Raw genomic sequence first — 13,456 nt, forward strand, 5'->3', positions numbered from 1 at the left:
AAATCTAATGAGACTCATACACCTATGCAGCTAGTTGATTCTAGTTCCAAGGTGTTTCGAAAACAAAACTTGGTATATTGCATTCTGAGGGTTTCACCAGGGAGTTGTTATGGAAAGGTTAGTGTCAAAGTGTTTCGACAACACAGGTAGTTGTCACACATTTCGTTTTAACAATACTATAAAAGTAACTATAGCATCTTCATCTCTATGTGTAGATCAGTGTCCCCAACACATCCCAAAACTCCGCAATACGATCAGCGAATCTGAAACGGAAGTGACGTTCGAGGTCAACCATAGCTGTGTTGTTCAAACACCTTGGAACTCACCTCACAGTTGGAAGTCTGACCCCGTGACCTCGAAGAATGATCAACGATCACGCATATCATTAAATTTGAATTTGCCCGCATTTTACGTAAAGTCGGTCCTACTTTTCACTCACAGAATTTACAGACATTGATAGTTTACAACTTACCGGAACCTCACAGAATGGATTAAAAGTAATTCCAATGTATGGTAGGGCAAAGATACCCGAGAAAAAATCAACGAAAACCTATGAAACAACGATTGCAATCCAACTTCGTCCTCACACATGTATTCCTAACTGACACAAAATAGGTCAAAACGAACCAACGAAAGAGAGTTACAGCAAAAAAGTTCTCCCATTTGTGGATCTTGTACTCTCCTACATGATGCTGTAAAGATTAGGTAAAATGGTTGTCTAAGACGGCCGGTCACAAAACGATTACCTCGACTCGGCGATTTTGTTGCTGTCGCCGCCATTTTGAAATTAGGTAGACTTTCGCCAAGCCGTTTGCATGCTATGGGCTACTACCGACAAGACTTCACTCAAATCGTTTTCAATGTAGTGGAACCCATTCCTTTAGTGTACGGTCTATTAGGAATGTTAGGTTTTGTGGCGTGAAATTAAGTAATTTAAGTTGTGCTAAGGTTTGGAAGAAATTTTGTCCCAAATTCTAATATATGATTAGGTAAAATGTGAAATTACTGAGAGCTGCGTATGGGAGGGGTAAGAGAGACAAATTGGGGAGGGGGCAAGGGAGATGGTGTTTCCTTTCTAGCTAAATTAATGGTGGTAACTATTAAGGTAACACAAATTTTCCTGAGTCTGTTGTCAAAACTGATGGGGTCATACCACATGTCGAATATACAAAGGTAACATGGCCTAGGCCAAACCTTATTTCTAGTTGCTTTCTAAGGAACTTCCAACAATTCCAAATGATTTATACCTACAATACCAAATGATTTATACTTACCCACTTACCATAATTCCACAGTAGCCCTTACTCAGTGAGATTCTGCAAAGCTGGGTACTCATCTGTTGCTTATATTCATCAATAAATATCAGTTAACAGTTTTCCAGTCAATACCAATCCTTGTTTGGTTCATGTATCACACTACATAACCACTTGTCAATATTGGAGTTAAGTACTGTGGCTTGGGTAGGGGTGTGTTGTTTAGGGGAGGGGTGTGGTGTTTTTAGGGGTTTTGGGGAGGGAATGTGGTGCTTAGCGGATTTGGGGAAGGGTTTGGAGTTTCCCAGCTTTGGGATGGGTGTGGTGTTCACCAGCTTTGGGAAGAGTTAGGGTATTTTGGAGGGATGAGGTGGTTTTGCCACATATGGGGACTTTAATTAAAAGCGGACTTTCAGTACACAGGACGTGTTTGGATACATTACGTTCTATGGATACTCTGACCAAATATTTTGAGTAGGGCTGTTTTCTTTTTCTTTTGCACATGCATAGTAGAACATTAGTCAACAGTGGAAATAGAGTTGCCTGGTCTTTTATTGATTTTATAACTGTAACAATAAGGCACTTTAAGCAACAGAAAAAAGAAAACAAAAACATTTGGTGTGACACTCTCCATGAAAGAACATGTTTTAATGTCCTGTGAAAATATGGGCATGAAATATAAATTACTTCGATCACTTCAAAGTGAAATACTTTGTTCAAATGGAAGGAATAGCTTAACAAAATTTGAATACTTCTTGAAATGAAACACACTTCATACTGTGAAGACTTCATACAATAATATTGTCTGAAAAAAAATCACACACAATGTCAAGTGCATTATGACTGGAAGGGGTATTTCAAGGTGGCATAGTGAAGGCATGACATAGCAACAACAGTTCAGGTGGCAGGATGGATAGTTTTGTAACTTTGAAATGGTGAGATATACCTGTGACATATAGCATAAGATTAAAATTAAAAGACAAATATATAAAAGTAAAAGGTAAGAGTAGAAAGTAAATAAATAAGTCCAAACTTGACATATAACTTTAACAACCTGGTCTTCTTCAGAAATAGGAGCACCAATAGCAGCCCAACGATCCATAATTCCTTTCATATAAATCAAATTATTTCCAACTGACTTGCCCTCTGCCATTTCAGTTCTGAGGTACTTTTTCTTGAGCTGAAGTTTGTTGGTTAGAGAATCCTTTTCGAACAGAGTACGCAAGGCATCCTAAGCATTACTTGGTTTGTCACTTGTTGTAATTAATTCCAGCTGACTAGATGCTATTGCAAGCACAATGGTGAAAAATGCCAGTTGTGTCTTTTTCAAGTTTGCACTCTTCTACTTCTCACATACAGTAACCCCCAACTTTCCTGAGCCATCCTCATAGCCCACAGGCCTTTTGCAAGAAACAAATGTCTCATCTGGAAATTCCATGTCAGCCAGTTCGAGCCATCCATTTTGTTAATTTTCCACGTCATATCTTCTGTTGTTCCAGCCATATTGGTCAGTTGTCACGACTAAATTAACCACTTTAAGTACCGACATTTCCCAAGAAATGGTTCCAAAATCAGCACATAAATTCCAAACAACAATCTATTCTACACAGTTAACTTCCAGTGTATGTGTCTGGGCCAATAACCTGTTCGAGTTAGCTAGAGAATAGGCATGAGACTGCTGAGTATATTACAGCCTGTTGCTGCACACAACTTGTTCTTTCTATAAGAGTATAACAGAACCTGAGGAAAAATGTAAATTACATATATATAGAAAACAAAATTGCTTAAAGGTAGCACACTAATAATACAACCTGATTAAACAAACAATAGTTTGGAGCAGAGTTGTAACAACAGGCACTTAACTGATCCACAGGCTGCATTCCTTCTTACTACGGGTACATATAACAGAGCTAGGAACTTAAAGATATATAGTATTAAATAGAATGTGAGACTTCATTTATTAACAGATCTCTATAAATAAAATCTTATATGAAGACTTCAGATATGAGGATAATAAACATGAGGATGTAATAAACTCTGGAAGCTATCTGGGCTAATACTTAATACCAGTGGAACTGCATTTTGCAATGTTAGTCATTATACATAACAAAACAAATTTAATAGTGAATGAAACTTTTCTTCTTTTTGGGAATCACTTTTTTGGTCATATATACATGGGAAAGCACCTTAGAGAAATCTGTGTGTGACACACACACACACACATAGGGAAGGCTGTACGTGAATGACTAACTAAGTACTTCTACTACTGTACAGTACCTAACATAGAAAACAACTTAACAATAAAAAGATCGTAAACTCTCGTTAACAGCAAAACATGTTGTCACAAAATGATCCCTGATATTGTTTTAAGTCACCTGGAATTATAAGTAGCTATGTACAACTACATGGCTCTATGAGGTGCAATTATTCTCAAGTACCAGCAGTAGGTCTAACTGTAATAGCAATAAGTATAAAGTGTATGCAGTATAAAGCAAGCTAGTTTTATTTCTGTGTTACGTATCTTGCTCTACCTAACTACATATTAAGCATAGGGAATTGGGCCTAGACTTCAGTCATGGATCTAATACCGGTCTTGAACACTTGTAACAAAGTGACATTGAAATGGATCCCGATCCCAGGATGGAGGAAATTTTCACCCAGTCCAGCTTTAATAAAACTCATAATAAGCCATGATCTTAACTTATACATAGTACAAAGGCAGTCTACTAGTACTACTAATAATTTTTGTATAATAATAATAAATTGTATCTTATGCAGTCCAAATCTTTTCAAGAACAGGCCCCTTAGAATTATTACACAAGGACAAGAAGGCAGTACAAAGGCAGTCTACTAGTACTACTAATAATTTTTGTATAATAATAATAAATTGTATCTTATGCAGTCCAAATCTTTTCAAGAACAGGCCCCTTAGAATTATTACACAAGGACAAGAAGGCGTAGGCTAAGAACTGAAGGTTATAAGCCTTAGTCCATTATTAAAATTGGACTAAACTATGCAGGTATTCTAGTATTACTAAAACTAGGCTAGGGCCTACCTGTAGTAAAGACTTGTCGTAGTAGGCCTATATTACTTTAGTAAATACAAAAGTACTACAGTAGGCCTATTGGCTAGCCTAGGCTTGTACTAGTAATATTACTGTCCGCTATGCCCTCGAATTTTTAAATTTTAACTATTTAGTAGCCATAAGTAGTACCGTGACTTATCAACTCCCTGATTTTTCCATATTAACGCAAAAAATGAAGGGAATCTATGCCGAATAGAAAGATTACGAAAAATACGAGACGTTGCAAATCTAGCACTAGCTACATCATAGTCGACATATAGCGCTAGGCTGCACGTTATAGGATACGGTGCTTTCGTGTATAGGTGTATTATGTACGTTAGGATACATGTATTAGGGGCAACCAAAACCACATAGGAGCACCATTTTCGTTGACCAAAAAGTCACACTTTTCGGGGGAGTTACAACTTTTCTGAAAAATATGAGTAAGATTCAAGCTTATATATTACAAAAATGCTATTTTTACGGTTAAAAGTTGTCTAAGACGCGAAAGTCACATAACGATAGACGTCGACTCGATTTGACTTACCTTTATGTTTTTGCGTTGGTCGTCGATAAGAAAATGCACTGTTCTATTGGTAAAATCTTCGTTTCTTTCCGGAAATGATCGTATTTGAGTCTCTAAAGTATCCTTTATCGAGCTACGATACTCGTAAACCCGAATGACATTGGGATGTTTGCGAATTTTACCGATTACATCCATACATGGAAGTAGCGAACCGAAGTCCGTAGAACCGGATTTGAGCGAAACAATTACTTCCGGGTCAAGTAGCTGTGCTCGAAAATTTGCTAGTAACGGTCATATATTGAGGTCAGACTTCCAACTGCTCAGCCTGTGCAGTTCGCTAAGTTAGGTGATCACTCAGTGTACGCTATATCAACTATTATTACACAGTTATGGACTTATGGGTCGAAATTGGTCAAGTGTGACGTCATTTTATACGTCATCTATATACTGTGTTAGAAAAGAGAGCGTGGAGACAGGGACCTATCTAAACAAGTGTAACAGTGGTAACCCTTACCGATGGACTTGGTAAAGGCGACGAGCGCCACCTATTTTACGTTACTACTTTTTGAGAATCATTTGCTACTACTACAACTTTTCGTGAATGGTCGTATCATCCTTTTTACAGAGCCATTCTTTTACATGACAAGATTATATTATATTCAGGGTAAGCTTTAATTCATGATTGTTTGATAGGATTTAATTGCAGAGTGATGAAGAGTGTATTTGATTTCGAAATTGCTGTCAATTAAGTAACCTAAGTAACTTGCCTGTCACCGTAGATCGCCATTCACCACCGTGCTATCCTAACGCACGTGTGTTGTGGGGCCTTGGCCTTGACATTATAAGATCTTTGTCACAATGTGCGCTACCTCATGTTATTGCTAAGTTGTATACTATTATGCTTATACTTATTATCCTTTTCGTCGTTATCATAATCAGTGATGGATGATCAAACTTATAACTATTAACCATGATTCCTGGAGATTGGTGAAGGTGTTAATTAGTATTAAATGGTATTATCAGACCTGAGAGTTCTATAATCTCCTTAGCAACCCAATTGTTTAAATGAAGTTGGTCACATGACATGTCACCTGATTTGTTATTCTTTTTATTTCCTTAAGTGATTTGTTTAAATTCTTTTTGTTGTAGTAATTGAGATTGTTGGATTCATTTAGTGCTTTGCTATGACCAACATCTGAGAAAATAATGAAACAATATTCAATTAAGTAAGAACAATACTCAATGTTTATGACTCCTCGTCACTCATGTATTGGTTCTCAGTGCACAATTAATTTACATTAATTATCCATGATAAGTAATTACCTTAATCTTGTATTTATGATCCTTTTGTTTTGTCTTTGCAGGGTTTTTTCATTTCTTATTGTTGTTGAATAAATACCATACAGTAGCAACATGAACCTGTGTTTCGGTCATTACAAATTGGCGTAGTCGGCAGGATAATGGAAACCCCTGAATATTAGAGACCAAAACCCCTGAATATAATACAATGTCCGAAGTGGAAGAGATGCGGCTTGAGCTGAAGTCCTTGCGGGATGCACTGGAAAGGGAGAAGCTGGTTTCGATGAAGGCTAAAGCTGACATTGAGGCACTCCAGAAGTTATCTGTTGGGTCTGAAGCTGACTCAGATAAGGAAGGTGATGAAGATGTCCATAGTACCAGTGAGGGTGAGAAGCAGCCGTCTGTGGTATACCTCTCACAGGGTCAACGAATTGATCGATTTTGTGACCGACCTACAAAGCCAGGAGATCCGTCTGTACAGGAATGGATCAGAGACATAAGGAGTCAACTGGAGGTCCGACGACTAGGACCTAAGGACCAAGCCAGTCTTATTCTCAACCATCTAGGGGGGAAGGCAAGGAAGGAGATAGCAGGAAGAGGGGAAGAAGTTCAGAGGGACCCCAGTAAGATTTTTGCTATTTTGAGTAAAGTCTTTGGTGACGGTGACACTCTCTCACAACTACAACAACGTTTCTTCTCTTATAGACAGAGGGATGGTGAAGATCTTGTAGCTTGCTCCTTAGAACTGGTTGATCTCTTTGACCGTATTTGTCAATTAGACTCATCCTTTCAATCATGCAGGGAGAAAAGTTTAAGGGGAAGACTGGCAGAGGCGGCGAAAGATGAGGGGGTACGGAGAGAGTTACGAAGGCTGAACTTGGAGAATCCAAACATGACGTTCTTCGATGCACGAGACCAAGTGATGGAGTGGATTGGGGTACCAAAGAGCCTGACACAAGGAAAATTCACTGTTCATAAACTTGAGGCAGACAGTGAGTACCATCACCTTATTAAACAACAGGGCGACCAGATAAAGGCACAACAACAACAGATTGATGACCTAATTCAAGCTCTGAAGACTAATGCTGAGAAGTCCTCAAGGCCCAATTACACTCATGGAGGAAAACCATCTGGTACTAGACGATGCTACCAGTGTGACTCTAAGTTTCATTTCAAGCGAGATTGTCCTGACAATCCTATGAATAGGCAACCACAGAGTGGGGCAGGCACAGAATCAGTCTCTCCAACCACCAAGGAGCCTTTAAACTAGGGAAGCCTGTCGTTGGCAACCAGGAATCGACAGGTGTAGTTTTGAATAACCCTGGTCATGACACTCTTGTAACCAAAGCAGTAGGAGAATGCCCGAAGATTACAGTTCAGTCTGGATCACTGAGTATCAGGTGCCTTCTTGATACAGGTGCTGAGGTTTCTACGATCACTGAGTCGTTTTTTCTAGAGCACATTACCCAGAGTGGCGAGCTGGTAGATGTAAGTGCTTTTCTGAAGATATCTGGTGCTACTGGTGTAAATGTCCCATACATTGGATATGTGGAGTTACCCATTACTGTATTGGGTTATGTGTTTCCAGGCATGGGTTTCTTGGTAGTCAAAGACTCTTGTGACCCCCAGTTTGTAGAAAAGAAGAGGATGGTGCCTGGTGTTCTGGGATGTAATATTTTCAGAGCAATGCAGAGGTTGCTGGAGAACAAATGGGGAAGTGATTTTCAAGATAAACTTGTTCTGGAATCTGGCACCATAGAAGACCAGAGGTTGGCTCATGTTATTGCTGCCTTTCAGGAAAAGGAGGAAGATTTGAATAACCAAGGTGTGGATCATAGTATTGCTCGTGTATGTGCTGAAAAATTGGTACTGGTGGCTGCAAACACCATTACGTCCATACAGGTATCAGTCCAACCCTCGACTGATTCAAAACCATATGTTGCCATGATTGCACAGTTGAATGCTGAGGACAGGACACACCTACCCACTGGCTTGCAGGTTGCACCAACACTTGTTTCCATTGATCGAAGTGGTGTTGCTCCGTTGCAGGTAGCTAATTTTTCGAATCATGACATTTATCTCCAACCAAGGGCTCCTGTTGGGATTGCTGAAGGTGCATCATTAGGGTCGATGGTCCAGGTGAAACAAGTTGATGTCAATGAAATACAAGTGCAGACAGTTGATGCGAATGAACTCCAGACTGTATCAGAACCACCTGAACAAGTATCAACAAGGGCTATTCCACTGGAATCCAAGATGACTATTGGTGACAAGTTAAATGTATCTCAAAGGGAGGAGCTAAGAGCTCTGCTCCATAGGTATGATGATGTTTTCAGCCAGCACGAGGACGACCTTGGCTTCTGCGATAAGGTGGAACACCGCATTATCCTACTGGACGATAAACCAGTTAGGGTACCACATAGGAGAATTCCACCTCACAGATGGAAGGAAGTTCGTGACCACCTGCAACAACTTTTGTCTCGACAGATTATCAGAGAATCGTCTAGCCCATATGCGTCACCAGTGGTGCTAGTTCGAAAGAAGGATAACAGCCTGAGAATGTGTGTAGACTACAGAGCTCTCAACGCAAAGACACACCGTGATGCCTACCCCATTCCCAGAATTGAAGAAGCCTTAGATGCACTTAAAGGAGCTAACTACTTCTGTAGTCTTGATTTAGCTCACGGTTACCACCAGGTCCCGGTTTCTGAGAGTGATATAGAAAAGACCGCTTTCCGAGTTGGTACAGGAGGTCTCTACGAGTTCACACGAATGCCGTTTGGACTAACAAACGCCCCAGCGACATTCATGCGATTGATGGATAAAGTGTTTGGTGATGAGAACTTCCAAACAGTCCTTATCTATTTGGACGATATTTTAGTATTTGGGCGAACGTTCCAGGAAACACAACAACGTTTAGAGATGGTTCTGAGTAGGCTGCGATCATACAATTTGAAAGTCAAGCCAGAGAAGTGTTACTTGTATGAGGAACGATTGAGATACCTTGGCCATATTGTTAGCAAGGATGGTATTCTCCCTGATCCTGAGAAAACGAGAGCCATTCAGAATTGGCAAAGACCTGAAACTGAAAGAGAGTTGCGGAGCTTTATGGGGCTCGCAAGTTATTACCGACGTTTTGTTGCAAACTTTGCCAAGATAGCAGCACCACTCCATGCTCTGACAGGTGGCCAGAGATGTAAAGCAAAACGTCCTCACAACCCAACCAGATCAGTTGCAGACAGATGGGAGGCAAAACATGAGGAAGCTTTCCTTGAGCTGAAATCAAAGCTTACCACAGCACCGGTATTGGGCTACCCTGACTTTCAGCGCCCATACATTCTTGAAGTAGACGCAAGCTTACTTGGTTTCGGAGCAGTACTCTCCCAACAACAGGAGACTGGACGAGTTGTTATAGCTTATGCAAGCCGAGGACTGAAGCTCGATGAGAAGCAGATGAGTAACTACAGTAGTATGAAGCTTGAACTGATGGCGCTTCACTGGGCCATCACAGTGAAGTTCAGAGATTTACTGCTGGGGGCAGAATTTGTCGTATACACTGACAATAACCCATTGAGCTATTTAAAGACATCTGCCAAGTTGGGGGCAGTGGAAACACGCTGGGCAGCTGAGTTGTCCCAGTTCCATTTTGACATTGCATACCGATCAGGGAAGTCCAATGTGAATGCTGACTCATTGAGCAGAAAGGAATTCCATGGCGAAGAACCCGTCTCTGCTCGATTTGGGGAAATTGTTGCTGTTGCTGGTGACCTTCACACAATGTCCACTTCGGGCATAACTCTTCCAAATGAGGTGAAAGAAAGGATACAGGAACGTACCCAGGAGGTGTGGCAGTAAGAATTACATAGTCTGCCAGAGAGAGTTCAACCATCGTCCACCTTTCCTCTACCCTCCATGTCCACTGAAGGGATAGCTGGACTGCAGTCTACTGATCCAGTTGTAAGTAGATTACGACATTACTGGGATCTGAAACAGAAACCAACTATCTGTAAACTAATGAAGGAATCCAGAGACGCACGAAAATTGCTTCGAGAATGGGAGCGTATATCAGAGAAAGATGGTATACTGTACCGTACAATCACTTTAAAGGGACAGAGGGTACAGCAGATTTGCCTACCATTGCAACTAAAAGATACCGTCCTCAACTGTGTTCACGACCAGACTGGTCACCAGGGATCAGAGAAAACGTTTAAATTGGCAAGGTTAAGATGTCATTGGATTGGCATGGCTAATGACATTGTGGAGTACTGCAGGAGATGTCCGAGGTGTACACTTGCCAAAAGTGGACCAAAGATCAAGACATCCATGGGTTCAGTGGTTGCCAAAAGGCCACTGGAAATTGTAGCAATTGACTTTACAATGCTAGAGCCCAGTTGTGGAGGTGTAGAAAATGTGCTAGTCCTTACAGATGTGTTTACAAAATTTACGCAGGCTGTTCCTACAAGAGATCAGAAAGCATCAACAGTAGCTCAGGTTCTATTCAGAGAGTGGTTCATCAAGTTTGGTATCCCAGAGAGAATCCACAGCGACCAAGGTCGGAACTTCGAGAGCCGATTAGTCCAGGAGTTGTGTAATTTGTACAACATCAAGAAAACACACACCACCCCCTACCACCCGGAGGGCAATGCACAATGCGAACGTTTTAACAGGACAATGCATGACCGCTTGAGGACATTGTCTATGGATAAGAAGAGAAAATGGCATAAGTATCTTCCTGAATTGGTGTATGCATATAATATAACACCACATACCACCACTGGATACTCCCCTCATTATCTATTTTTTGGAAGAGAACCAACATTACCCATTGATCATTTGTTGGGTATTGAGAGTGACGAGACGTGGATGGCAGATCACCATCAGAGGCTAAGGACAGCTCTTGATATTGCTGCATCCAATATTGAGAAGGAAGCACAACGACGTCAGGAAAAACATGGCCAGCCAGCTCCCAATACTAGTTTACCAATTGGCGCCAGAGTATATACCAGGAACAGGAAAGTAAAGGGTAGAAACAAGATACAAGATTTCTGGGACGATATCCCACATAAAGTTATTTACCGTCCCTATCCTGATGGTAACGTGTATGTCATTGAACCCCTTGACGGAAATGGCACAACAAAGACATTGCACCGAAGAGACATACTTGATTCAAAGGAATTGGTTCAAACTTTGGAACCTGCAGGGCCAAGTGAGGAAGTACCTGCTGTTGAAGCCCTAAGCCAGAATGTCAACCCCGACGCCCAACAGCCTTGCAGCCGTAACGATAGCAATAAGTCAATTGAAATTGCTACAGCGCCTATGCCCGATGCTGATGAAGCTAACACTACAGCAGACGTAGACCATGAAGTTCCCAGTGACTCTGTTGATATGAACTCATACGTAAACGAAAAGGATTTAGGGAACAACACCTTGAGGCGTTCATCCCGAAGTAATGCTGGTGTGCACTCGAACCCTAGTAAACTTCCCAGGTCTGCAATTCAGCAAGAGGTTCGAACTAGTTTTGTTGACCCAACTGTTTTAGCTAATATATCTCAAACTCAGCTCCTGTTGGCACAGATGCTTGCCAAGTGTTAGTGTTGATTCCTACAGTTATATGCTTTTGTGTGTTCGTTAGATTTAGGTTGGTTTGGAAAGAATTCTTTTCAATTTAATTTTATTGTATATATGTTGTTGTCACCACTCAAGCACTGTGTAGATGTTTTGGCAAATGTATATGTATTCAACCTTCCAGGTATTAAATGCCTATTTAGCAGAGCTTCATCTATCACATTCCTGCATGCAGCATTGTGCAAAATGGTTCATTCGGATTATGTATTATTGCTGGGATCTATTTCAAGATTTGCATGTAACTGTATTATCTCGATCAGTGGTATTCAGTCTATCTTGTCATTTTGTAACATTTGCTCATTGGTACTCAGTTTAAGAAAGGGTTAGCAATTGCAATTATGTATTTTGTCTTGAAATACTTGGTTAGAGTACATGAGAGTGTTGAAATGTAGAATGATATGTTACAACCAATCTTATGGTTTTAAGTCACACCGACTACCATATGTATTGGACTTACTTGACAGCTTACTGAAGCAGGTTAGAAAGGCTTGCTTGTTTTTTTTTGTAAATATGTTGAAGTTTTATTTTTCTGTCTTGTTCTTCTGATTAATGTCAGGGACGACATTGTTTAAAGGAAGGGGAGGTGTAACAGTGGTAACCCTTACCGATGGACTTGGTAAAGGCGACGAGCGCCACCTATTTTACGTTACTACTTTTTGAGAATCATTTGCTACTACTACAACTTTTCGTGAATGGTCGTATCTTCCTTTTTACAGAGCCATTCTTTTACATGACAAGATTATATTATATTCAGGGTAAGCTTTAATTCATGATTGTTTGATAGGATTTAATTGCAGAGTGATGAAGAGTGTATTTGATTTCGAAATTGCTGTCAATTAAGTAACCTAAGTAACTTGCCTGTCACCGTAGATCGCCATTCACCACCGTGCTATCCTAACGCACGTGTGTTGTGGGGCCTTGGCCTTGACATTATAAGATCTTTGTCACAATGTGCGCTACCTCATGTTATTGCTAAGTTGTATACTATTATGCTTATACTTATTATCCTTTTCGTCGTTATCATAATCAGTGATGGATGATCAAACTTATAACTATTAACCATGATTCCTGGAGATTGGTGAAGGTGTTAATTAGTATTAAATGGTATTATCAGACCTGAGAGTTCTATAATCTCCTTAGCAACCCAATTGTTTAAATGAAGTTGGTCACATGACATGTCACCTGATTTGTTATTCTTTTTATTTCCTTAAGTGATTTGTTTAAATTCTTTTTGTTGTAGTAATTGAGATTGTTGGATTCATTTAGTGCTTTGCTATGACCAACATCTGAGAAAATAATGAAACAATATTCAATTAAGTAAGAACAATACTCAATGTTTATGACTCCTCGTCACTCATGTATTGGTTCTCAGTGCACAATTAATTTACATTAATTATCCATGATAAGTAATTACCTTAATCTTGTATTTATGATCCTTTTGTTTTGTCTTTGCAGGGTTTTTTCATTTCTTATTGTTGTTGAATAAATACCATACAGTAGCAACATGAACCTGTGTTTCGGTCATTACACAAGAATAAACGTTGTTTCTTTTCCGTTTCTCGATAACGCATCCACAAAGAACCATGCTTTCCAAAGAAAAGAACTTGATCATCAAGCAATGTTTTCGTTGTAATATGACAGTACAAGTGAGTGAATGCGCGCTGTTGTTTTCTCAACTCCAAAGCCGA

The 13,456-nt window shown here is 40.1% G+C and overlaps 1 protein-coding gene and 1 long non-coding RNA gene across 2 annotated transcripts in view; one reads left to right on the forward strand and one right to left on the reverse strand.

The window, feature by feature from the left end:
• Positions 1-13,456, forward strand: part of LOC139971688 (xanthine dehydrogenase/oxidase-like) — a 54,945-nt gene that overhangs the window by 902 nt on the left and 40,587 nt on the right. The window lies entirely within an intron of this gene.
• LOC139971705 (uncharacterized) lies at positions 1,788-5,167 on the reverse strand. Its single transcript, XR_011794447.1, has 2 exons — positions 4,866-5,167; positions 1,788-2,993 (listed from the first exon to the last, which is right to left on the reverse strand). It is a non-coding gene; the product is annotated as an uncharacterized lncRNA (long non-coding RNA).

This window comes from Apostichopus japonicus, chromosome 8, assembly GCF_037975245.1.
Source record: "Apostichopus japonicus isolate 1M-3 chromosome 8, ASM3797524v1, whole genome shotgun sequence".
Classification (NCBI taxonomy): domain Eukaryota; kingdom Metazoa; phylum Echinodermata; class Holothuroidea; order Aspidochirotida; family Stichopodidae; genus Apostichopus; species Apostichopus japonicus.